Genomic DNA, 26,860 nt, shown 5'->3' on the forward strand with positions numbered 1-26,860 from the left:
TTATTTTCTGTCACTAATAAAATGAACATCGGGACCTTCCAAGAGACAATCTCCTAAGGACGGTTTCCTGAAGCAATTCCCAAAGAAGTATATGGAACAGCAGGCTCATTCCTGGCTCCCTGAGTCACCATGCTTTTAATATTCTCTCCTGAAACTGCTGCTAGGATTACACTGGCTTCTGGAAGGCAAGGTCCCTGCTATAAAGTCTGGGCCCAATGACAGAGCCAAAATCTTTCTTTTAATAATCTTTTATTAGATTTGAGGACAGTTAACAAAATTAACAGTATATTTCTTTGCCAAGAATCTCAAATTATGAGAGAGACAGAGAAGAAAACAAGCAAAACTCCACAAAGCACGTATCCTGAAAATCCACTTACCAGATGCGTTTGCCTTCTGAGACACTTAGAACCTGGGTCCCATCCTATTTATGAGCAGACAACCACAATCTGAGAGCTCTCTTCCATTTTTCAAAGTCTGAATCTGACAGGACAAAGTGGGGGGGGGGGAGTTCCCACATCCTCCACCCCAATCCACCCAGGGTCGGCCTTCCAAATTCTGGTTTTCCTGGTTAAAACCAGGCTCTTTCACTGACGATGTCCAATCCTTCAAAAGATAGGCAAAACAAAGCTTTAGAATATTGCTAATATAACCATATAACCCAACTTTCAATAGGGAAGCTCTCACACAATCAGGGAATTACAATTATACTCAAAAAATCGTAGTCACTGCAGTTTTTTTTCTTGTTGTTGCTGTTGTTACGAGTTGGAAGTGTTAACTTCCAGATGAAAACATTTGTGGTGAGGATGTGAGTGGTGACAAATGAGCCACACAGAGTTGCTTATGGTCTTGGCAACCCCTCCGCAATCCCCTTGGTCACAAGAAGGCTTCTTGATGACACCTAGCCGAAGCCAGGAGGAACAAAGCCTCGTAATACTGTCAGCGATGTTTATTTGTCATTCAGCACAACATAAGTCATAAGAGATCCAGATCCAACAATTGGTCAGAAGGGGCTCCCGTGGAAGAAATCACGGTCCCAGCTGCCGACAAGCCTAGCTGGATTCGGCGGCTGTATTTCTCAGGCGCCAGAAAGGAATTTGCTGTTTGCGATGTCTTGATTCAGGGAAGATTATTCATCACACAGTGTAGGGAGCCTCCACAACATGTAATGAGTTTAGGAACTGAGATTTGTGGTGACGACCCTAAACTAAAGCAGAAAATATCAAAGTCGGGTCAATAGTATAGATTTCTGCCTTTTTAACATCATCTTAATGATCACAAAGAGGGCTGCTCTATTTTGATACCATTTTTTTTGTTGTTACATACCAGTTGGCATTTCATGTTGACCTCAAAACAATCTATTTAATAGGAGCATCCCCAGAAGTATGGCTAATAAGTACGAGGGATGGTGTTCTCACAGGCGGTCTGTTTCCAAAGGAGATGGAGGGGGTGTGTCAAGACGCGATGGCCTCTCATCTTTCTCAGAAAAACAGCCCATTGATTTTGTCTCAAGTCAAATCAACATAATTCTGCCTCAAAACGTTCTTGGAAATGTTTCACAGCCACTCAGGAAAGAGAACAAATGCCTCGTTGTTTCAATTTCCGGAAGGCAAGTTCTTGAGCTCGGCCGCCACTGCACACTGGGGGGTGTGAACACAAGACGTTCAGTTGGGTTTTCCATGTAAATGGTTTGGCCTGAAGTAAAATATGGCAGGTTCCTGGGCAGGAAGTCAGAAGTGGCCGAGGTCAGGGGTCATCAAGAAGTCATCTGGTATCCTCTGGGCTACTTGTAACCAGGAAGTTGGAAGGAATTCCCAATCTATCTCATCTTTCCCCAAGCCGCTATCCCCACACCTTACAGCAAAATGCTGTTTTCAGAGGACTGGAACCCAAGGGCCACCGCCTCATTGTTTACCACACGCTTAATTACGAAGCTCTCATTTTGCTCTGCAATCAGGAAAAGCAAAACATCATTTACAAGAGAAACTACCACAAAAGGTCTGTCCTGAGAAGTGACTGATGCATTCCCACAAGAAGACTCTCATTCCATGTCTGGTGGTTGATAAACACACTTATCTCACTCGCTGTGGTGGACACGTGCAGCTTACTGGAGTCAGCGAAGTGGCACGAGCCTGGAGTGGGCTCCCCAGGGCGGTCGGGGAAGCCAGCAGCATGGTCGTGGTCGTGTGGCAGCAGCTGAGCAGAAACCAAGCCTGCAGGCGGTCCTGCAGCCATCCTGGGCTCACGAGCACACTCATCGCTCGCTGTCAGGGGGTGAGTGTCCCTGGAGGGGTAATGGTCTCAGCCTCACCCCCGCACACATGCACGCACAGCACTGTTCGTGGAAATACCGAGAAACTTCAGGCCATTTTCCAGATTCAAAGCGTTATCTGTACACCAACGGTCTGGTTATAGGAAAGACAGGGCTTCCATGCCCCTGCACGTCCGTTTTCAGAGTTGGGAAAGCTCTCCTCTCTGCAAAATTCCTTGGCAAGATCAGGACTTAGCAAAACTAAAACAAGGAGACACCACCTTGTGTCGTTCTTTCCTCTGTGCCTGGGTACCTGGTATTTGCAATAGCAAACAGCAGGCCACACAGCAGGAGGAGTGAGCAATCCACTCAGTTATGCCCCTCCTTTGTTTTAAACCCTTTAATGACTCCAAATGTCAGGGAAGTTTCTCAGGCTTGAGATTTTCAGCAAAACTGAACACAGCGACCCTACAAACTATAAAAAGGTAACAAGCTAACCCACAGGCAACTGACAATCCATACTGCAACCCCATATGCACTTATCTATGCTAAGATCTTATATTCAGAGGTGAAAAGGAGGGTGGAGGGAGAAAGACTATCCCAGAGCTCAGCCCAGTATCTCAAACTCTAAAATTTAACATGAGTTTAGCTAATGAAATAATTTGGCCATCAATTCCCCATTGGCTTCCACAGACATCATATCCAGTATGATCTCAATCATTCCATAAACATTTACTAGGCACATGGTAATCAATCCTAAATAAAACAAAGATTCTTCCTCCACCAGTCAGGATTTTTGCTTAGCAACGACGGAAATGATGACTTCTTAGAAGAGTACTAGGTAGTTTGTAACCTCAACATGTAAGTGAAGAATCAGCCTCAGAAAATGGGTAGGAACCAGACCCAGAGGCAAGATCACAGTACAGGAGTGATCTGGATGGGACACCGCTGACATCGCCCTTGGACACTGGAGGCCACTGCTGAACTAGAGCAACGATCCCACCAGACGATGGCTCCTGTCGTTCCCATGGCTGGAACGAATTCTCAACAGCCCCTGGTGAGAAACATCAATGCTCCAAATGAAAGTTCTAGGTAGGATCATGCGATCAGCTAATTCACATCGTGTGCCCATGCCCCAGTGCTGGGAGCCAGAGAGGACGGTTTTCCAGACTTTTTGGCTTCTGTAGTCAGCAGCAGGGCCCCTCGTTGTAACGGACATGATGACATATTCTACCAGAGGAAGAGTGTTAAGATTTCCGACGGTCAAGAAAATAAGAAGAAGAGAAACGTGTAACAAAAGCTTCAGTATGGAGTAGGAAGCAGGAATGGAAACCTGACTATATATAAATGCACATAACTATGACACCAGGAAAGTAGGATAGATGCCACAGGGGAGGTGCTCGGGACAGATCTTGGCACCTCAAGAAAGAAAATACTACTTTGCCTGCAGGCTAAGAAAAACTTCATATTGAAATAATTTTTAGCTGAACCTTGAATGAAAGACGGGATTTTTAAAAGGTTTAAAAAGATATTCCAGGGAAGAAAGACCTCCCTGTAATACTAGAAGACCTTCTCAGGCATAAAATGAAACTTTGTTGGGTAGCGGTTTGCATGAGCGGACAGATGCTTTGTGAACCTGAGAGCTTCTGCCAACTTAACTTTTTCAATAAATCAGGGGTCTTTCCAAAACAGAACAAATTCACATGACACTCAGGGAAAGTGATATTCATCACCAGGGCAAACAGAGAACAGGAAAAGTTATACCTCATCGGGTTCATCTTAACTGCTTTCATATCACAAATAGGAAGTGAATCCAGAGGGAACAGCTAGCCTCTTTGCTTTTGTAACCCACCAGGCACTTGCTTTGGCACCAGGGGTCACACTAGCTGCAAACACAGATGGAACCAAACAGAAAAATGTTGACTCATGGCTGAGCTTGGTTTCTAGGATCTTGAGCAGGTTGAGAAACTGCACACAACGAATTGAGCTGAAGTAAGTAATTAGTTTCACTAGGGCTAAAGGGGGATCTATTACAGAGCTTTCCTGTGAGTGAGGGAAGGTAACTCTTCCCATAACGTGCCCAAGTACTTAGCATGGCCGTCGACGCTGGCATCTAATTGATTTGCTTTCATCACGTCTCTGTCCGTAACTACTGCTGGAAATTTACTTGTGAGAAAGGAAGTAAACATTCAAAGTCAAGACCGGGAGTTTTTCTTACTGTAAAGAATGAAATGTAAGAATGACCATGCCCTTGTCTGAAAGAGGGTGAACTAAATGGAAAGGAGTCTGAAGCACCAGGTCCGGGAGGACTATGAGAGACAGAGGAAGGGCCAGAATGCAAGGGCCAGAGAAGCTATCGCTCGAGGGGAATCAGGGGCTTCTTTTCAAATAGCTGATGGATTATAAGATAAATTTGACAAAAATTAAAATAATCCAGTAATGGATTCAAACAGATGGAACCAAACATATAAATAAGAATGGGACCATTCAAGCAGAATTTGGATAATGACCTGTTGTTACGGTGATGACTGCTTAAGTCCTTCAAATTTCAAAGCAGAAATGACCAGATGGAATGGCTGCGTGCTGATTTGTCTAAATCTTTTAGAGGTCAGCATAAGAACATTTCTGTAAGCAATTTGGAAAAAAAAAAAAAAAACTACTTGTCGACTAAAAGAGTAGATGATTCCTGTATAAAGATCAGATTAAAAGGGCAGAATCTTGAGTTTCTTTAACACTGATGAGGTGATAGTTGCCAAAGTTTTCACAAGGACCTGAAAGATCCTACACTGTTGGGCGTCATCTAACGATTCCTGGAGAGCAAAATAAAGTCATTCCTGTAAACAATTTCTGAAAAATAAAATATTCTTTGAATAAATAATTCTTCCAGGAATATCAGATAAAAATAAATCAAGATCTTGGGCTCCCTGGCAGATGAGTAAGTGACACTAAACTGTGCCCCCTCCTATTCTCTCTCATCTCCTCTACTACTGCACCCCCTCACCCCCTGCCCCGTCACTCTACTGCAGTCCACTGGCCTCTTCAGATGTGCAGGTACGAGCTAGCCTCAGAGCTTCTGTATTGGATGTTTCTTTGGACTGGAATTTTTCCCTCAGAGAAGAATCCCTTTTCTCCAAATCTCACCTTCTTGGGATGGCTTTCTCTGATCACTCTTGAGTCTTCCTACCATAACACATGCAAAACACACACACACCCCGCATCCTTGTGTGTATGCATGTACATATACAGCAGGACCAATCTCCTTACCCTGCTGTTTAGTTAACATGGCACTTCCCACCTTTTAAAATTCCTGCTTCCTAACTACATTCACTATCTCTCTTCCCATTTTAGAATATACGCTCCAAAAAGTTAGGAGTTTGTCTGGTTTATCCATTAATGAAATCCTAACGTCTGAAACAGTACTTTGGATGTAGTACCCTTCAACAAATAATCATGGAGTAAACTGAAGAATACAGATTTGACCATAACATAACTAAGTTAGATGTGATATCAGCAAGATAACTCTAAAATATACTCGTGGTAACTCATGCATTAAAAAAATTATACTTAAAAATAAAAATTAGAAGTTAAACGCTGAAGGAAATTACTTATGAAACACAAAAGGAAAAGCTAGTACAGTATTTAGAGGGAAATGTGTATCTTTACATTCGAAAAAAGAAGAGGCTGAAAATTGATGATCTAAATGTTCACCTTAAGAAGGAAGATCAACATACTAAAATAAAGTCAAATATGAGAAAAAAGTAATAGTAATAAAATTAATAAAAATAGAAGTTGAATATAAAAAGAGAGTTTTAGCAACATCAAAATTGGCTCTTTGAAAACATTAAAAATATTTTTTTAAAGGAAAAAGAAAACTTGTTAAAAGTGATCAGGAAATCAAGGGAGAAGATACTGAAAAACAATACTCACTGGGGAACACAGAATTCAATATGAAAGACAGAAAGAGAGAAAACCAACTAAAACTTCATTCTAAAAAGCAAAAGTTAGACAAAATAAATATTTCCTTGAAAATACTATAAGAAATAGGAGCTGAAAAGAAAAAAAAGAACAACATAGACCAAAATTAAAAGATGAAGTATAAGGAGATATGGGTGAGGAAAGGAAATACAAATAAAACCAAAACAAAAAAGCAGAATTAAAATTTGTACAGAAGGCCATAGACAGCAGATCTGATTTTGTGAAAAATCAAATCAGACACTGAGAACAACCTGAGAAGTTGGAGAAAAACAAAAAGGAGATGGAAAATAATGAAGGAAATAGTAAAAGTACAGATTCAATCTAATAAAACACACATTCTAACTCAAAAAAAAAATTTGCAACAAAGCCATAATCAAGGCAATTTTTTAAAGTCTTGATATGAAACATACATGATATGTATTGATTCACAGGCTCAGACTAAATTATGGGCAAAAATCAATGAAAGGAAGAAGCTGCATCTAGTAACCTGCTGAAAATTACCTTGAACTGTCAGCTAAAAACACAATGACTAAAATTTTAAGCAAATACACAGGGAAAGATGTGTTACTCACAAAGGGTCAGGAATCTGCTGATCTCTTGCATCCTTTTTTATGCTACTTCAAAAATACAAAACACCTAAAGTTTTGAGGAAAATATACTGAAGCCTAATGATTACATTCATAACTCATTTTTTTTTCTTGTCTTAAAGCAACGGAGAGGGAGTTAAATATTCAAGAGCTTCGAATATACAATACTGACCTACCTACTCTCTTCGAAATAATTATTTAAGGACATACAAAGTGACACAAGGGAAAATCAAAATTAATAAACCTCAATTACGAAAGTTATGATATAAAGAAATGGCAGCCTTTCACTGCTCAGTTGGACCTCTAATTCAGAATCAGTTTATTTATGTGCTGGAATGTAAATTATGCAACCCAGTTACAAAACTGAGCCTGCTCTGCTTCCCACAGCCACTCCTCAACAGAATTCTTTCTACTCCCAGACCCAGGCCACTCTCTGGAGATACAGCCTTCTTCCTACTGTCGTGCGGGAATCTGAAGAAACAACAATGACTTCACTGTGACAAAGACCACTAACAACAGTTACAGTATTTATGTTTTTCATTTCCTACCAAGAAAATTATGAAAGTCTTTCTCTTCCACTCACAAAAGCAGAGAAGCAATTGTAATTATCAAGATAATTGAAAAACTGATTTTTATAATTTAAACTCCAGTTTAATAGTTAAAGTACGTTTTTTAACATTAGGACAGATCAATAAAAACTAACCAGTGGTCAACTGTATACCAAGTTTCTCTTCATTTCCCCTTTGTTCTATGAATTGTAAGTGATTTGTATTCACTTTACTTTAAAATCACCATGTACTTTACTATCTACTTTATACTACATGAAGTAGAAGCTACATTAAACTCCAAAGAAAGATTTTAAGTGAATATAACAAAATTTTCCAAGCTTTTCTTTGAGTAAGAACTTTTGATTTTGTTGTTCTTTGTATTTTCTCTGCATTCCAAATTTTCTACATTTCTTTTTATAGAAGAAATATTAATGTTTTAAAACACCACCTGGAGACTAAAATTATGTGAATAAAAATTAAGTTTTTTACAACTCACCAAAATGTTCACAGTGGTTCTCTAGTGGCATTGTGGTTAGGGATGAACATTTTTCTTCCCTCAAGATTTCTGTGAGTAATGTGTTTCACAGTATTTATTTATTTTCATAAAATGTAATTAATTTAATATTTATTTTCATAACAAAAGATTAATTCTTCCTATGTTAGGAAGAGTCCCTGAAGGAAATAAAGGACACTCTCAAAAAGGCTCATCTGAAAGAGCATAGTGAAGGCATTATTTAATGAGGTTTGGGCAAAGTTAGGAACTAAAAAGGAACGGTGAGACACCCAGGGATGGGCAACAGAAAAACGCTGTTAACACCAGTGATCCTGAAGGAGTAGGAGAGGAAACAGTGCTTCTAAAACCCAGGGAGAGTGGAAACTATGCAGTAAGGACAACCTGACGTGCTGCGGCTAGAAAAAAGTCATTGCCAGTGTGTGACAGGCACATAGGTAAGACCCTGACTTTCCATTCTCTTGCCATTTGTGATCCTGCCTGTATTTCCCATCATTTGAACCCAAACAGCAACAGGCAAGAGAGTCTACAAGATGTAGAACATGGAAGTCAGGCTTCTGGAGCACAGAGCAGGACACAGGTGGATAATGGGCCTGGGGTGGGCAGAGGGACAACCACCAACAGCACAGTCCTTTGTGTGTGCAACAGCCCCGCTGAGACCATCCGTGTACCCTTCACCTCATTCTCAGACCACCAGCCCAGCAAGCAAATTATCTTCTGGGCTCTAGTCTCCTTCATCTCTAATCCCCCCTGCACATGGCTATTCTCTGCTATTCAGATAAACTGCAGTACAATAATCTAGAGCCAAGATGATGGTTTGGACCAGAATGGCAGGAGTGACACGGGTGAGAAGTGACCCAGTTCTGGATGTATTTCACAAGTCGCGCCAATAGGATTTGCTAATGGTGAGATGAGAACTACAAAACAGGGATGAGTCAAGGATGCCAACAAGCTCCGTGGCCTCAGCGACAGGAAAAATAGTCTTGGCACTAACTTAGAGGAAGAAAACTTTAAGGGGAGCCAGACTTTGGAAAAAGATCAGGAGCTCAGTCTTGAACATATTAAGTTTGAGATTTCTATTAAACATCCAAGTGGAAATATTGAGTAGTCAGTTGGATATTTACATATATAAATATGGAGTGGAACTCAGGGAGGTCTGTGCTTGGAGTATAAATTTGGAAGTCACATTTTGTACTTGGTGTGTGAAACCATGTAATTGAATAAGATCATGAAGAAATAAGTAAACGAGTGCTAAGCCCTGCAAAACTCCAACATAAAGAAGTCAGGGAGACAAGAAGGAACCAACACTGAAGACTGTGAAGGAGTGGCCTGTGACTGGAGGAAAACTGGGAGTATGTGTTTTACCCAGAATCCAGTTTAAGAAAGGAATTATTCAGTAACCAGGAGGAAAAGGTAAACAACTGTTTCAGATGTTGCTGGAAGTCCAAAAGGTGAGAGCTAGGGAGTAATTTTTGGACTTATTAAGCAGAGGTTCTTGGTGATCTTGTCAAGATCAATTTTTATTGGATTGGTGAAGGCAGACTCAGAACAGGAAGAGAAAAAATGGGGACAGTGTATATCATACACAGTTCTTTTGAGGAGATTTGCTTTTAAAGGCTGTTGATGTGGAAAGCAGGTGTTAAGATTTGTATGTTTATTTGTTTTAAAGATGGAAAATATAACGGATGTTGGTATATGGCTGGAAAATACCCCATTCTCTTGAGTGAGGTTTTTCTCAGGGTATCAGAATATCTGACAGTATTTCCTGGAAAAAAAATATATATATCCATATTTATTCATAAATTCCCTTAAGAGTTTGAGAGCTTGTCTCTAAGGAGCTGATTTTAATCTCTGCCATCTCCAAATTAGACAGCCTCAGAGAGTGGAGAGATAAATAACACCTCTGATGTCTCACAGCGTCGGCTGACGTCGGCCAGCACTGACAGCTCCTAGTAATTGAAGAACCCGTGATTGACTTACTTCTGCCTCATGCGCACTCCGTTTCTGAAACATGAGGGACTCCCAGAGTGGAGACTGTGCAGCAAGAGATGGGAGCGGAAGCCGAACATGACTTCCAGACAATTCCTTCTTCAGTGTCAAGCTCGCTGCATTCTGGTGCTTTTGATTCAATCACTTCCCCGCTTCCCATTCACATCTCCACTTCTTCAGGCAGTGAGGGAAAGAGGAAAGGCAGCAAAAGAGGTGGTGTCGCAAGTCGCGGGCAGCAATGGTTTTTGTTTGTTTTTCTGGTTTTTTTCAGCACTGTCCTGGGGAACTGGGGGAAGAAAATCTTTCACACATCACCTCAGACCCCATCTCCCTGTTCTGGGCTGTGCTTCCCCTTCCTGACACTCCTCTCTCTAAATAGATTCTTTCCATTTCTACACGGCTACAGTTCCTGGCAAAACACACACTGAATCAGGGGTGAAATTGCGAGGAAGACATGGAGCTCAGTTTGGACAGTGATTAAACTCAGATGTAATAACCAAGGAACCATGTAAGCCATGGGCAGGGAAACGAGGAGTTGATTAGTATGGTCCCAGGGTTAACAACTAGGGAAAATGAGAAAAATGATTAACAACAAGAAATCATTGAGCAGTGCCTTTCCCTGCTGGGTCCTGGCGGCCAAGTAGCCCAGGAGTCTTCCCGGATTCCACTTTCCTCTGCTCTCTGCGTTCTGTCTGCCTCCAACTGCTGTGGCCGACAACCTCTGGCTCTTCTTGAAACAGGTTTCTTGGGTATTTCTGTAGTCTTAGGGCAAGCTCAGGGCCTCTGAGCCTTCTAGTTTAATGCCTGTCTTTGCCTGGTGGCTGACTCTCACTTTCCAGAGGGCCCCCACGAAAGAAATTTTGGCGCTGCGGCAAGAATGGGCATTTACTCTATTTCCAGTGCTTCCAAAATCAGAGTCCTGGCCTTAAGCTTTTGGATTTCCCTGTCACCAGGCTCCCCTTCAGATCCTCATCAGGTCATACTCTCTCCCCTAACCCACTCCTAGGCCCTGCCCTCGCACCCCCCACCTCGTGGGGCCCCACTTCACAGCCACCTGTCTTGACCTGTGCTGCATACTGTATTCTTAGAGACCCAGGGCTTTCCCAGCTCCCGTCTGCATGATGCTGTGATAACCTGCTAACAATGCCACACGCGCTGTACACGCTAAGGAGACATCAGGCACCTCAGGAAAAAAAATAATCCATGTGGTCCGTCATTACAGGAAATTGATGGGCGGCACACATCAGACGTGGCCTACCCAGGCAGCAGTGTGTCTCTGTAAACCTCGGCTCATCCGCACGCTGGGCTAAGGAGCGCAGTCTTTAGCAAAGAAACCTCAATCCCCCTGCATAACAACAAAACAGCACTTGCCTCAGCTCAGTGAGAAAATTCATAATGCGAATGTCTGATGGGGAATGAGCTGACGTGGTTTATATGGTCTGTTTTATCAAACACCCACTCCTGTGACTGCATTCTCAGCAACTTTACGACATGGAGTAGGAGCCCTCCCCAGCCTGTCTCCTGACTCCCTCTCCAGCCTCACTCATGAGAACTCCTCCACACGCTCCCCACCCTCAAACCAGCTCCTGGGTTCTATCGTCCTTCTTCTAAATTGATCATACAGTTCTCTTTGCCTTGTTTTCCCTGAGACCCCTTTCTCACTTGATAAACGACTATGCAACTTTCAAGATTCAACTCAGATGTCACTTCCTCAGTGAAGCCTTTCTGACTGCACATCTCCTAGCAAAATGCCAAGTATCCACAGCAGGCACTCAGCGTAGACCTGTGGATCAAATGACTGTATTTTAGAATCTGTTCCATTGATTTTCTTTTTAGACCTCTAAGCCATAAGGCTGTTTTTTTTTTTTTTATTTATCCAAAGCCAACCCCCAAATTTAAAGTTTCAAACTAAACATATAGCAACAGATTCAACAGTGTTTTTTGTAAGTGTAGGAACTGCTCAGTCCCATCACTGTGTACATTGATCTGGGTATTGGAACAAAAATCCAAATATTAACCTGTGTTCTGATATTAGTATTTAGGTGTATTTCAAATTGTGCAATAGCTATATTTCTAAAATATTAAGTCATATTTTAAATGACTAAGACTACTAGTTTGAGAGTCAAAGGAAAACACTTTTGTAAAATAAAACACTTCCTAATATGAGCAGTCATTCTCAAATGTATCTAGTTTGTAAATTTAAATTCTGGCAAATCCACCTTCTCCAAATCAGGATCCACCATCATAACTGCTTGTCACTGAAAACAGAAATCTAAGTGTGCAAATTTATAAAAGGCAAGAAAATAGGATAATTTGTAAGAAGATGTAGAACTGGGCAAAATATTCCTAGTTATTTTCATTTCTTTCCTTAAAAACAAGAAAGCAAAACAAAAATACATGCAATTAAAAAGTACTAAAATCCTCTCATATCATTTATTGCATTCAAGCTCTACAAAATCACTACAAATAGGCAACAACTGTTTCATAGGTGGAGAAAGTAAAGTCCAGAGAGAGGAAAAGCAAACAATTCCAGGTTATATTGTGTCAAAGCTAAAACTGAGTCAGGTTTGGGAACCTCCAGTCCTGTGCTCTTTGGAGCTCTTCCATAGAGAAGAAAGCCAAGTCCCATAGTGTAGCTGTAACATTTACAACTTGAGTTGATTTCTGAAACCTTCATCAAATGAGCTTTAGTGAGAAGTTTCATCTGTCAGTGGGAGAGAACTGTTTACTCAGGAAACCTTGATAAGAACAACACAATTGTAAGACATTGTAAATAGGCAGACTTCACTTCAAAAAAAAAAAAAAAAACTCGTGGAATACACTAAAAGGGGTATTTCCCACATAATTATAATCGTTGATGTAAAAAAAATTGATATATGCCAGAAACCGTATCCTTATTTCAACCTGCATGACAACCTGCACAGCATGTAATACTATTCATATTTTATAGATGAGAAATTGAGGCTGAGAGAAGTTACTAAATTTTCCACGTTGACACAAAAGATTCACCAGTGTGTCGTCTCGCTGATTTTTGGTGTTAAGCCTGGGATAGTGAATGTTCTTGACAAACATTTCTGAAAGAATGAAGGACTGAATAAATGAATGGATGAAGCGGTAAAGCTGCGGTTTGACTCAGGTGTGTCTGCTTCTGAAGGTTCTACTTTTTCCCTTGCAGCATACTCTTCGCTTTATAAATAAATGTATTGCTGGCTTCTTTAAAAGAGAGAATGTTGCATATAAATTTTCGGAAGATGACGTGCTATATGGAGGGAGGCCTGGATTGTAAAATGTACTCCATACTGGTGACATTAAGACGTGCCAGGTCTGAGTTCCACTCCTGCCTTTAATCATTCAATTGGCTTGTCTGGTTGGTGAGTGAGTCACTCTAGCCCCTCCTCTCCTTTGGCTCCACAGACTCCATCACCACTCTCCCTGGGGTCTTTCCCTACTCTTCAGGGCTCCCCTTAACACTCAGATGAATGCACTTGAGTATACCCTGTCTGTAGGAGTCTGTGTCAGGACCATGGGCAGCTTCAATCAGATAGCTATTTCCAGTAAGAAGAGATGGCCAGTGATAGGTGAATGCAACTCATTCCATCACATGAAGGACTGAAGATACTGACTTGCCATAAATGGAACAAAGAGAAGGGAAAGCCTTTTCCAAATCATGAATTCCCGAAAGCAAATCAAGAGGTAAGGTAAAAGTGCATTCTTTTTAAAATCAGGGATTGTCTTCCACACCCCTGGGTCCTTTGCTACAAATTCTCAGTAAGCAATCCGAGACAAGTTCAGAAACCAAGAGAAAACAGAGAGAGGGGAGACAGACCACTGCAGCATGTCACCATTGACCCTCATAAGGACAGTTAACCTTCCTGCCAGCCTGCCTAGCAAGTAACCCTGCTTCCTCCCTATTTTCGCCAAGGGTTCTCAAGTCTATTACTATAATGTGCAATGACTCCGGACTCTCTGACTCCATCTCCTAAGCCCACATGTTGTCAGGAGACAAAGGACCCATGTGTTGCAAAGGCTCACATGAAGGTACACAATTACCAAAGACCATGAGAGGCACATGGAAATACAGGGCAAGGCTAACGAAGTAGAGAGAAGAGATGGTCTTGCAGAACACCACTTAATGGAAGAAACAGCAGTTCATAAGTAAAGTCACAGCACAAAACTACATTTCCAAAGCCTTTTGGCTTCACACTCTGCTTTGCAAAACCTTTGCACCACAGACTATCTCTAACAGCCTGAAAGTACCACCTACCCCATCACCAGCGTGAATTGGGTTTTCTCCAGAAAGAGCGATGCCGCAATGCAATCTGGTGTTTGTACAGAAAATACAACAGCAGAGGAAGAGGGAGGCACACACCAGAACATCTGCTCAGAGACATCATCTGAGAAACAGTCAAGCACTCTCAGGACGGAAACATCTGCACAGCTCCACATTCCAGGAGCCTTGAGTTGCAGGGAAGGGGGAACCTAGAGAAAAGAGCAGGGAGAGGTAGGACTCAAACGAAAAGGAGATCAGAAATTAAATGATTCAGATGACGTGGAAGGAGATACTGAGAATAAAGATGCAGAGGGTAAGGAAGGAGAAGGCTCTCTGGACACGCTGTTTTGGTAACTGGATGGGTAAATGGATGAGGTGTATCTCCCTAGATGACACACCTCACCTACCTCTGCATATACCTCTATGTTGACAGCTCCTAAACTTATATTTTAGATCAAACATTTTCCTTTGTTTAGATCTACATAACCAACACCATTTCTGCTTCCTCACAGGTACCATGATTAATAGTTCCCAAACTAAGACTGACTGGTCTACATCTCCAGAGGCTGCCCCTTCCCATCTTACTCCAGGCTGTATGAAATGCACCTCTGTGTTCCCATAATTTCCAAAGCACCATGTTGTTATAGTTCTCATCACAGAACATTTTAGTTGTGTATTTACCTCTCTTCCCCAAAGACTTGAGCCGTTCAAGAATTGGAAATGCCTCATTCATATGGATCTAAATATAAGGTAGGCAGTTAATGTCTCCTGAATGAAAAGACGTACAGCCTAGTTAGAGACACCATCATCGCATGTCCCACAGGAAGTCATCCTAAATGCCTCCTCTTCTCTCACTCTCACGTCCAGGTGGCAAAGTTGTATATTTACTTACCTTCTACATAACTTTTGAACATTTTGTACATTTCCATTTTTAACCAGTCTCTCCCCAACCCTAACCATCCAATTTTACCACCCCCCAACCCTGTTTCAACTCTAGAAGATCTAGAGGCAGTTAGTGAGTAAAAAAAAGGAATTTAAAACCCTAATTGTTCAATACAGAAAAAGACAAAACCCTCTTTCTACACAGGTCAACAGACCAAAAACTCCCAAAGCAAAAGGAGAAAAGATCTATTAGCTTTACGTATGTGGTACTGATTATTAATGGAGCTGGGCATTCTAGTTATTGAACAAAGACTAAGGGACTAGACTGACTATAAGAACTTTAGTTTCTAAAGAGAGACTAGAGAAGCCATAGAACTTTCCTTGCATTTTATCTAAAGAGAAGGAAAGAACTACAGGAAGGATATGAAGGGATAGAGGGAGATTAAAGTTGCCATATTGCTGTGTTCTATAAGTTCTGCTTATTCGACACAACATTTCCCTAATTTGTATGAAAATATTTTAGAGTTCAGTTGAGTTGTAGTTAAGTAGTTAACATAATTCCACGGTTTACAGGAATTTAGTTACAATAAGTTTTATTTTGACTTGGCATCTTTCCAATTAGGAAGCTAGTATGTCTCCTCTCCCATGTCTCAAGCAATTTGAGGGCCCTTGGGTAGCTCATGGGTCCTGTGCACTGTGCCTGCAGAGCCTAACAATAAATCTGCATGGACTCACTACACTCACTCAGCCAAAGTGCACTTTCAAATCTGTAAGTTGGAGCATATCGTTCCTCTATCCAAAGTTCTTCCATTAATCCCAGTCACCTACAGGATAAAGTCTAAATTCCTAAACAGGCAAGCATGACCTTTAGAGCCTGGCCCCAGGTTCCTCTCCAGCCTCATCTCTTGCCACTATATGCCACCATGTTCCACCATTGTGGGAATTCATGCAAATGCACACATGAAGGCACTTTAAACATGTTTTTACATTGTCTAGAATTTCCTTCCCTGTCTCATGTATCAAGTGAAAGTCTTTATCTTTTTTTAAGATAATTTATGTATATCACTAACTCTCTGAAACCTTCCTGAATCTCCTTCCCCACCCCTAGTCATAGGTTATCAGCCATCCTCCTACTGTGGCTTTCATCACATGCACCTGGAGACATACCTGTTACACGTCTGCCGCAGCATCTGCACGGGGAGGATAGGGATGAATTTTATTCAGTCTTGTTTCTCAAGCGTTAAACCTAAAACTCCACATGTATTAGTGACTAAATAAGCTTTTGTTGTACTAGCACACAAAGGAACATAGTTGCCTATAGTGACAATGTAAATTACAATGATTTGGAGGCTGTAAAGAATATACTCATTAAAAGGAGGAAGTTTAGGCCCAACTAGGTGAAGAGGCTTTACGAGAAAAGGACTTCAAATACATGATTATGTTAATGATTTAAATCCCGGAGAATGTGAAGGAGACACAGAAAATTACAGAAAAGCAAATATTATTTCAGGCTAAAGAGGAATAAGATTGATTCTACACTCTAGAGATAGGTTGTCTTGACATCAACCCCTGGCAAGATTCTATAAAATACATAATTTGGTTATGTATGATTCGACTGAATTTATAGAAGAAACAACAATTACTAGAAGCTAGCATTTCTCTCCTTTAAAAAAAATCATGTCTAAAATCACTATTTTCGCTTTCTCTACATTATTAGTCTGATAATTCAGGACCATGAGGTAGCTATAAATAAAAATTTGTCAAACCACTTACCTGGATCATCACAATATTGTCTTAAATAAGAAATAGAAATACTGAAATATGAGTTAATTCAAGTACTTTGACACAAAAGAACCCTCCCCTCTCCATTGATACCACAAGTCTAACCTCAAGTAAGAAGCAACAGTATTCTACCAGCTGGGCAAGAGGAGGAGAGAGACACCCTGTGTGATGTGTTCACACTAAGACTACTGAAAGCTAAAGGTTGAACAGCAACACTGAGAAAAAGCCTTCAGCACCATCCCCTCCCTACCCAAAGCACGAGTTAAAACAACTCATCTCTATTCAACTTTAAAGGCAACGTTACACCAGAGGTAACTATAGTAAGAACAACTACCAAAAAAAAAAAAATTCAGTTGAAATACTACCAGACTGATTCAATCCTCTACACTAGTGGCCTAACAGAACCTTTTGTAAATAATGCTTACTTCAGTCTTTTCTGTTTTTCAACATACCATCTCTGACATTTAATCAGAAACAGTGAGACAAACAAAAAAAGCAATGAAAGGAACCCATTGTCAGCAGATAAAGTAGTCAATAGAAGCAGACTTAGGGATGACTAGAACTATTGGATAGGGACATTAAAGTAACTAAAATTCTTATTTAAAGGATCCAGAGCAGTGGTCAGTTAACGATGGCCTTCAGGACACAAATTCAACTTGCTTCTTATCTTTGTAAATAAAATGTTATTGAACACAACCACACTCATTCATTTACAATTATATGACTACTTTTGAAGTACTATGGCAGAGAGACTATAGACTCTGTAAAGCCTCAAATATTTACTATCTGCCTTTAAAAAAAAAACCTGCTGATCTCTGATCTAATGAAAAAGGTTGACAATATGCATAAACAAATAGAGAATAACAACAAAGAGATGGAAACTGTCAGAGTCAAATGAAAATGCTACCAATAAAAATTATATAAATGATGAAAAATTTCTTTGAAGAGCTCATCCATAGGGTGAAGACAGCACAGGAATAAATTAGTTACTTGAAAATATGTCAATGCCAATGGAAATCACCCACAGAAAGATAAAAAAGGGAGGGGGAAAAACAGAATAGAAAATCCAAGAAGAGTAGGAAGTACCAAATGGTCAATGGAAATGTAACTGGAGTCTCAGAAGGAGACAGATAGAACAGAATAGAGGAAATGTTTGAAGTGATAACGAAAAAGAATTTAGCAGGCACTGTCACCTAGATTTACAGTTCGTTAAATGACTATGTCCTGTAATCTAAAGGGTTAATTAATAGGATAACATAACTTGGACCGAAGACTTCCATAATATAAAACAGAGTTCTGATTTTCATCCTGTCCTTTATATATTTCTGCTAATGATTTATGTGAAATTGTACGTTTACTTTTTTTGTATGATGTTGACCTAAGACACAAAACAAATCACAGTGAGTGGACGAAGTCGAATCAACAGTATCTAGGTAGGCTTTCTTGTACAATGGGCCAAACTGTAAACATAACCACAAACATTAAATATGTAACACAAACCTGTAAAAATAGAAGAGGCTTGGCTTAATTACATTACATATCCAAGGTACAATGGATTTACATGAAAGGGAGTCCAATACAAACCAGTATCTGTGTTTGATGACTCCCAAACAAACGGACATACTCCCAAGTAGCACCTTGGGAGAGGTACAGAGATACAGAATTTACAGCAATCAAAGAGTCCTTTTCTAGTCTTCAGCTAACCTACTGAAATTGGTGAACCATTTGACAACTACATTCTTAATAAGCAGACAAACTACACTGTATTCAAATGTAGTGGCAAGAATGATTGAGAGGATTTGAAATCACATCAACTAAACAAGAGATGTTTAACTTGAGAAAAGTCAATGCAATCAAGACATGAAACAATTCTCACAAGTAGAAAAGGAATTAAACTTGTTTAATATGGTTTCAGGAGACAGAATTAAAACATGATTAGAAATTCCAGGAAATCAAACTGTAGTTTGATCACTGGGAAACTTTCTGACAGAGCTATCCAAAAGTGGAATAGACTGCCTTATAAAGAAGTGTGCTTCCCATCACTACACATGTCCACATAAAAATTTTATGATGCAGAGAAGACTAACCATAGGATTAGTGTTTATGCACAAGACCTTCCCACCTGAACATTCTACATTTCTATAATTCTAGAAAGAGGAAGCCATATGGAGAAGAGAAAAGGGAAATGAAGATGGTGGTGGGACTAGTCACTAAAACAGGATTAGATTTGTCAGGGAGGAAATCTCACATTTCATGTTGATTTTGAAGTGCCTGTCAGATAACCTGTCAGAAATGTTAAGTTGGCAATTAGTTACATTGTCTGGAGTTTAAAGGAGAGGTCTGAGCTACAGATAAGTTTGGATACATTCACTGCATGCTGCCCAACAGAAATATAAAATAAATTAATTTTTAATAATTTATTTTGTTTAACACAATGTATTCAAAATATTATCAGTTTAGCATACATTGATATAAAAATTATTAATGAGATAAATACATTCTTTTGTTGTTGTTTGTAGTAAGTCTCCAAAATCGGTTGTATTTTACACTTTTATTACATCTTAATTCAGATGCCCACGTTCCAAATGCTCTATGGCCACATTTAACTAGTAGTTACCGTACTGGACGATACAAGCATAGATGATCGTTGAATTCTTTAAAATAGATAAATATAGGGGGAAAAAAAACTTCAGGATTAACACTGAGAAAACCACAAAAGAAAATAAGATACCACAAACAAAGGGGCAAAACCTCAGGAAGTGTATTGTTATGAGAGCCAAGAGAAGAGAGTGAAGATGTGTAGGATCAGTTATGTTAAATTCTGCTGAAAGTTCAGGACTGAAAAAATATCTGTTAGATTTAGAGATGCAGCAGAACTGGGTGCCATTAGCCGGACAGCAGCTATATGACAGTGGATTGAATAATGACAGTTTGAACTCTGCCAATCTCAGAATGAGGAGCAATGTGCTCATACATTATGGTTCTCGGCCCATTGTGCCAAGGGCCTTGGATCTCTGTTGGTTAATGCATTAAAGGTAAAGAACAATTGGCAGGCTTCAGGGCTCCATCTCAGGAGACTTCCATGCAAGGTGCAGAAATGAAAGGGCTGCAATGCCTCCCTTCTATGCATATCACATTCTTTTGTAGTAGATTCTTTTAAAAGATGTAAGCTTTCTTCCTATTCTTCGGTCACAATCTGGTTTAAAAATTGTTCAAAGCATAAAATAAGGCGTTTCATCCTTTAAAAGGATTCCCTGGACATCTTTGGGCAAGGATGGGATGTGGGAGCATCTTCACGCATGGTTCTGAGATACTGATGGTGACTCTTCAGAACTGACAGGTAGGCAAGAGGTGAATGGTGCCACTGTGGTGGCCACCAGGGAACAAAATGTGTTCGTGTGACCTAGTCTCAGCTCCATTCAGGTAGACTTCCCTAAGCCCCGTCTCTAAGACACTATTAAATAAACTGTACCTGTATATTCTCCCAACCACAGCAGAGACATAGCTAGGTCCCCTAACACTCTCACTTAGGGGGCCATCTCCAATAGGCTTTATCATTGCTATCAGCAGAGCTGCCTCCATTGGCCAGAGGCCCCCAAACTACCACCATTACAAGCAAGCACATCCTCTGGAGAAGAAATGGGATGGAAGAAAATGAGATTTTCAGAGACAACATGTCTTAGGCCCTGATGCAATCTCAGTCCTGAAGCATTAGACTCTCTGAACAAAACTTTAGGTTGAGGCCAATGGGTTCAAATGAAGATTCAATAAATATTCTATTATATGGCCTGTTTGCCTTCAGTTGATATATGGCAAGTCTGTGCTCATTCAATTACTTGTACATCATGGTATAAAAATGAGAGAGATCTGAGTTCTAGCTCTGTGTGATACTGAGCAAAGCCAATCCCTTCTCTGGGCCTCAGTCATCTCACCCTTTCTGGTTCTGACATGATCAGATCCTACCTCCAGTGGTTCAGTGTCCTCAGGCTTCCCTACTATCCCAGGTCCTCCTAGGATCTGTTATCTTGAAAGCTGTTTTCTCCTGCCAGCTTACTCAGAGGATTCATGATGACTGTGGTTGCCATAGGAATGATTCACCTCTCATAAAGGTGGCCGCGTGAGATCACAAATACTCAAGAGAGCTAGAAGTGGGGGGAAGTGATATTCAGAATCAAGATAGATCTGCACCGAAGGCAGGTGACAGCTTAATGAGAGGGGGATAAAGTCTGTGCATTTTCTGTAACTCTCATGGGCATATGAACTTCTCTGAGAGCGTAAGTGCAGATCCACTGTCGGACATGTCTCCCGTGACCCCTCCACAGGAACAGAGCGGAGTATGTAAGCTGCAAGGAAGCAGCCCCCTCTTCGCCAGCCACTTGATGAAGATAGAAGGTCAGGATAGCCTGGGGTGATCCTGGACACCATGCCCTGAGCATCCGCTGCTCGCTGCTTGTTTATGATAATTCACTTGTCACTCACAAGAAAAGGCTAGAGACAATTTTGAAAAGATTAAGTTTCCTACGGAGATTAATACTTGAACTCATTCTTTTTATTCTCGAGGTGGATCATTTGTATTACGATATAATCCAACTGCCAGTACTTCAGTGGTCATTTTCTTCTTTTCTGTCCCTAATAGAACTTCACAACAGCCTACACTCTAATTCCAAACCCAGACTCTGGGTATTGGAACTCAGGTGTGAACTGAACATCCTGCCAATCTCAGTCATAGACTGAGCCCCCTATCCCGGCCATAGATGGCCACTCTCCCGACCCAACCCTAGCCATGGAGAGAACCCTAATTCAGGCTACAGGTAACCCTGTGTGTGGCCAGAGAGGGACCACCATTAACCAGAGCCAGTTATTTCACAACCACCACAGAAGGGAGCAGAGGACAGGAGTGGTGGGTGGTCAGTGCTACCCAGTCCCACAGGGGGCCACACTCTGTTGTGTGTGTGCATGTCTTTCTAAGGATGGGTCAGAGGTATTTTTATTATGAAACATGATACATTCATTTTACAGTTCCCTAGCAGCACGACGCCAATCAGGCGGCTGTAATCCAAGGATTCATCTTCTTTGTTATGAAGGAGCTGGGAGCAGCAGGGTGGGGTGGGAGGACCTCCCAGTGTGAGACAGAACTGACAGTGTGGTTTGAGGATAAGGAAACCAAACCTCTAGAAGAAGGAACCTCAGAGAGTTTGCCTTTCTTTCCTCAAACTCTTTGAAGCAGGAATTCGCCCTATTGCTGCTGCTGGCTTCTCCCTTCTGCATTAATTGCTAGTGTTGATGGATCCAATTTCAAATCATATGGCATGTTCTTGAATCACGCACAGAGCTTGCTCTGTGCACAAAACATTGGCAGTAGAAGACCAATCGGGACAGGAACAATAAACCTTCTCGGGCCACTTCCCCTAGCATGTTGGCTAAGCTTTGGAAATGCTGCGATCACTAAGTCAGGTGGTTAGGTCGCTGAGACATTACCCTGTGGCTCATTCCTACTCTTTTTAGCACCTGCAAATTTATTACATAAGATATTATTTTGTACTCAATTTAATTAGTTAGAACTATTTGTAGTCATTTGAAACACACTCCATGTTGATTAAAATAATTAGTGTAGGGCTACTAAATATTTACCTAAGATATGAATCCAGGGGGAATTTGATAAATTTAATTAGCAAGAACTAATTATTGTTATGATAGGAGTTGGGGTTTAATAAATATAATTACAGAGCACAAATGACGGTTTCTTAATTAATAGATACTAGCTGCAAACACAAGAGCCATTATCATGTCTTTATGCAGGACATGCTATTCAGCACACCTTCCAGATGGCAACTCTAGCAGCAATGGTGACTTACAAAAGGGGAGCTCACACTTGTAAGCTGTCAGGCACAGTTTTAAGAGCTGTTGGCATATGAATTCATTTAACTCTTACAACAACCCTGTTGTTATCCACATTTTATAGGTAAGAAATTGAGGCTCAGAAAGGTTAAGTAACTTGCCTAAGATCACACAGCTAGGAGCGGCAGAGGGAGCATTTGATCCCATGCAGTTTAGTTCAAGTGTCCCTGCTCGTAACTACTACTGACTGTGCCTAAACCAACCAACCAAACAACGAAGATAAAAATAGAAAGTGTGAATGTTCAAAAGGGTAGCAACCAAAACTCCCAAGTCCACGTTTCTACTCAAGTGTAAGCGACCTGTTCGACTTGCAGGTATCATTTACAGAATTTTGGAGATTCTACAGAGACACTGAAGGCAGCTGGCCTTTGGCCGCTTGTAATTGTGCTAGGTTTGGACTGGAAAGGCTGGGGAGCTGAAACCGACGTAAGTGAGCCTCGCTGCCTGTTCACTGGGGCTGCATTCCAAAAGCGGTCTGCGGTGCTCCCTTATCTGGCTCATTCTGCACATGCATCCTTTTGGGGAATTTTCTACCATCATAGCAATTGCAAGTTTGGAGAATCAAGAACATATCAGGGGTCTACTATGTAATAACTTTGCGAAAAGTACAATTTCCACTCCAACAAATCGTGGGCATGTGTCTCATTCAGTTTAGGATATTTAAGGCCGAGAGTCCTTTCACAGCAATCAGAATGGTCTTGAATCACTGCCTATCTGACTAGAGACACAGCAGGTTCTACGTGATCAGACCCCGACCTCTTGCACTCCCTGTTAGGAAACGCCCTTCTTCCCCAAGGGGGTCTGGCTCATTTCTAATGTGATATCAGCGTAGGGCTTTGGTGATGTCCCCGAGTTCTGTTAATGAATTCATAGGGAATGTGCAGACTCTCCCATCACACTCCGCTTGGTGCCATGGATGTATCTATAAGGACAGTGACTCTCACCAGGGGAGAGTTACATAGGGTGATCCATGTCAATGAACCTGCTACAGCACTCGAGCCGTCTTCAGCATTGGCTGCCTATTTTCCTATATTTGTAACAAATGAAAAGCTGAAGACTTTTGAGCCAGTGTTCAGGATCCCACTATAGACGTGTGTTTCAGGACGCCCTGTGGAACAGCGTAACCTGGGCTTGTCCATACTTGTGGTCGGATGAGACATCCATGGGCCAGATGTGAAAATTATCGATTGCAAACCCCAAGTGACAGCCATTGCAGGAGGAAATACAGAGCAGGCATCTCCTCCAAGTCAAATGCTCTGTGCGAGCAGCTGAAACTCATTGCTTGAGCCCACCTATTTCTCAGTGTTTCAGAGTGATGTGGAAGACCACTGGACTTGGCCTGTAAGGCAAGTCCTTGTTTTGTGCTTGAGGCCTGGAATGTGACACAGCTTACCTCCAAGGACAGCCTGGATGGCAGAGATCAGCTTTCTATGTAGATTATGTGACAGCAAAAGTGCATGAAGAGGAAGCCAAACATGTGGGATGCTGGTTAGGTGGAGACTCAGCTGCAATCCTCATGCTCTGCATTTGTGACCAGACTAGACGTCTCTCCTTCAGTCCCCTGGTCTGGAAGCAGCCTTCTGAATCAGCAGGTCTCTCAGGAGGCAGATCAGGTTTAGGGGTACGTTCTACCTCAAATTAATCTCTCAGAAATACCCACATTCTGGCGTGTTTCTAAAGTTCCTCAAGCTCACATCTGCAGCTCGCCTCACTTGTAATTGAGAGAAATCGTTATAAACTTTCCCAAGGTTCTGTGCTGAGTCATACAGCAGTGACCTTTTCCCTTGGTTATATGCTCCTGGATTCTGTCCACTGTTCAACGGGAGCTCAACCCAAGGAATGAGATTCTAATGAGCCCCAGGGTCAAGTTCATTGCACTTTGTGTGTAAAACTCTTCCTGTCCTTGACACCATTTTTACGTAACAATGGTATGTAAAAGTCAGTGCCTCATGCTATGTCCCACTACACACATATTTTGGCCCCCAAATATGATCCAAGGATTTATGAAAGTTGGTCACTTTGTTGTAATTAAAGGAGTCATTGGATATCAATAAAACCAGCTTGCTAAGTGAGAACTAAGGGAGGTCTAAGATGGAAAGTGAATTGTGAACTTCACACTAGCAGAGGTGGGACCAGAACTCAAGTCTTCTGATCCGCATTCAGTGCTCCTTTCATCGTATGCAAAGTGATGTAGAACATCATTCTAAGAACACAGCCTCACTAACTGCCATTTTGAAATCCCGACAATGTTTGGAATGCATGTTCTAACTTCTTCCAAAATGACTAAATTATTCACATTAGCCACATGAAGCAAGACCGTTAGACTCAATGTAAGCACCCTCGGGCTTTTTCCCAGGGAGAAGGCTTTGACTGGCTATTGGAGACACCATTCCCCAGACCCCAGCTCGTATTCTTGCCCAGTGTCCTTCTCATCAAGAATGCTGTCTTTCACCTGTGCCTTTCAGGACACTGGGAAGTATCAGGGCTTCATTCATGGGGCAAATGGGTAATTGTTACCAAGAATTTGAAAGGACAGCATTACGGGGAGATTGCAAAACCCAGATTGTCTAAGGCCTGGGGCTTTCCATTCAAAGTGGAGTTCTGGAAGGTCTGGATTGGTGCCAAAGAGCAGAACAAGCCTGTAGAACACCTCTGTCGGGCTCAGCTTTGTTTGGAAGAAATGGTATTTCTCCCTCCGCTCAATCCTGAAACACAGTTTAATCTAAGGGGGGCAACACGGGAGGGGAAGCAAAGAAGATGAGAGAAACCAATAAATAGTAATAACAGGAAGCAGGAAAAGACAGGCCTGGATGTGCAATTCTTTTTGTGCCTGTTAAATGAACTCTGGTGGGGATGAGGAGAGAGAATTATCCTATTTATATATTGAAAGGAATTTTAAATATGCATAGGCAGGGAGAGAGGATCCACAAGAGATTGAAATGCAAAACACAGCATGGTCTGTGCGTCTCCCCTTCTATCTCCCAGCACCATTAGCAAGTTTCCTTGCACCAGTTTCTGGAAAGCTCCTTCTAAAACTCAGAGCCGCCCTTCTGCTTACTCAGCATTTCTGTCTTAGAAAAGCAATTCTATTTTTATAAAGAAATGGGCCTTCACTTGCAAAACACCTTGTAAATGTATTCATACAGGAACACAGCTCACACTTCTACACTGATGCACACACACGTCCAACCAGGCCATTCACACACAAACACACAGGCACACACACACAAACACACATACACACCCCCTTCTGTGCCACAGTCTCCTGGCTGTTTGGCAGACAGTGTAGGTCCATAGAATGCACATGGAAAGAACATTTCATGTTATCATGCAGGGAGACAAGGGAGCATGGATTAAAGGGCATGGGAACCGTCATCATTCAACTGCTCACAATACTTTGAGAACATGTAAAAGACAGAAAACTGGCCATATTTCCCCATTAATATACTCTGTCCACATTGGAAAAGCAGTCCTTTGTCCCACACAAATCTCCCCTTCCTTACATCTCCCCACTCACCATCCCCACCAAGCACACACTACCTGTTCTAAAGTGGCAGGAGCTACTGTCCTCAGAGGCTTCACTGAGGAGAAATGAAATCCTAGAGCAGCTGCTGCTGTCTCCCCTACAGCAGACCAACACACCTTAAGTCCAAAGTCAAAGTCCTGAAAGAGAGAGGAACTGCCGCATAAAAACAAGACCTTTGTAAATCATCCTAATTTTCCCCCACCCCGATCTCTCCCTTCTTCTCTGTATCTCACAGCTTCACACAAGGTCCCTGGCCCTCTTCATGTCTGTTGATTTGCAGGATTGAGTCACTGACCTGGGTGTTACTTTGGGAAAGTTGCCATCCTCTGGCTACTTATAAGAGAGAATATTTTTAAATTATGACATTTGCTAATTAGAAAGTCAAGACCTTCAGATTTTTATAACAGGCTTCCAATCAATAATTCAACACAGCAGAAAGGGGAGAGAGGGAGGGATGGATCGTGAGAGCACATTCAATATCGCCATGTTAGCACACTGTTTGTTATGTGTGGAATCTTCAGGTAGGCAGACATCTTGGACAATCCAGCCATGGGGCTTGGCCATCCATCCAAGATCCAGGAAGAAGCCCTTGGCCAAATTCCTGACCTGTTTGCAGGCCCAGTCACATTCTGCAGGGTTTGCCT

General features: G+C 41.5%; 1 protein-coding gene across 15 annotated transcripts in view; it reads right to left on the minus strand.

Moving 5' to 3' along the window:
- LOC123614968 (uncharacterized) overlaps positions 1-26,860 on the minus strand; it is a 501,406-nt gene that overhangs the window by 56,627 nt on the left and 417,919 nt on the right. For 2 of the 15 annotated variants that reach the window (XR_012499258.1, XM_074341738.1), the window contains one exon: positions 273-603. The exons of 11 other annotated variants lie outside the window; for them this stretch is intronic. The gene's annotated coding sequence lies outside the window, so the exon portion shown is untranslated. Of the gene's footprint in view, positions 1-272; positions 1,205-26,860 lie in introns of those variants that run through there. 2 more of the 15 variants (XR_012499257.1, XM_074341737.1) reach the window with 1 other exon arrangement.

The sequence above is a fragment of the Camelus bactrianus genome, chromosome 15 (genome assembly GCF_048773025.1).
Source record: "Camelus bactrianus isolate YW-2024 breed Bactrian camel chromosome 15, ASM4877302v1, whole genome shotgun sequence".
In the NCBI taxonomy this organism is placed as follows: Eukaryota; Metazoa; Chordata; class Mammalia; order Artiodactyla; family Camelidae; genus Camelus; species Camelus bactrianus.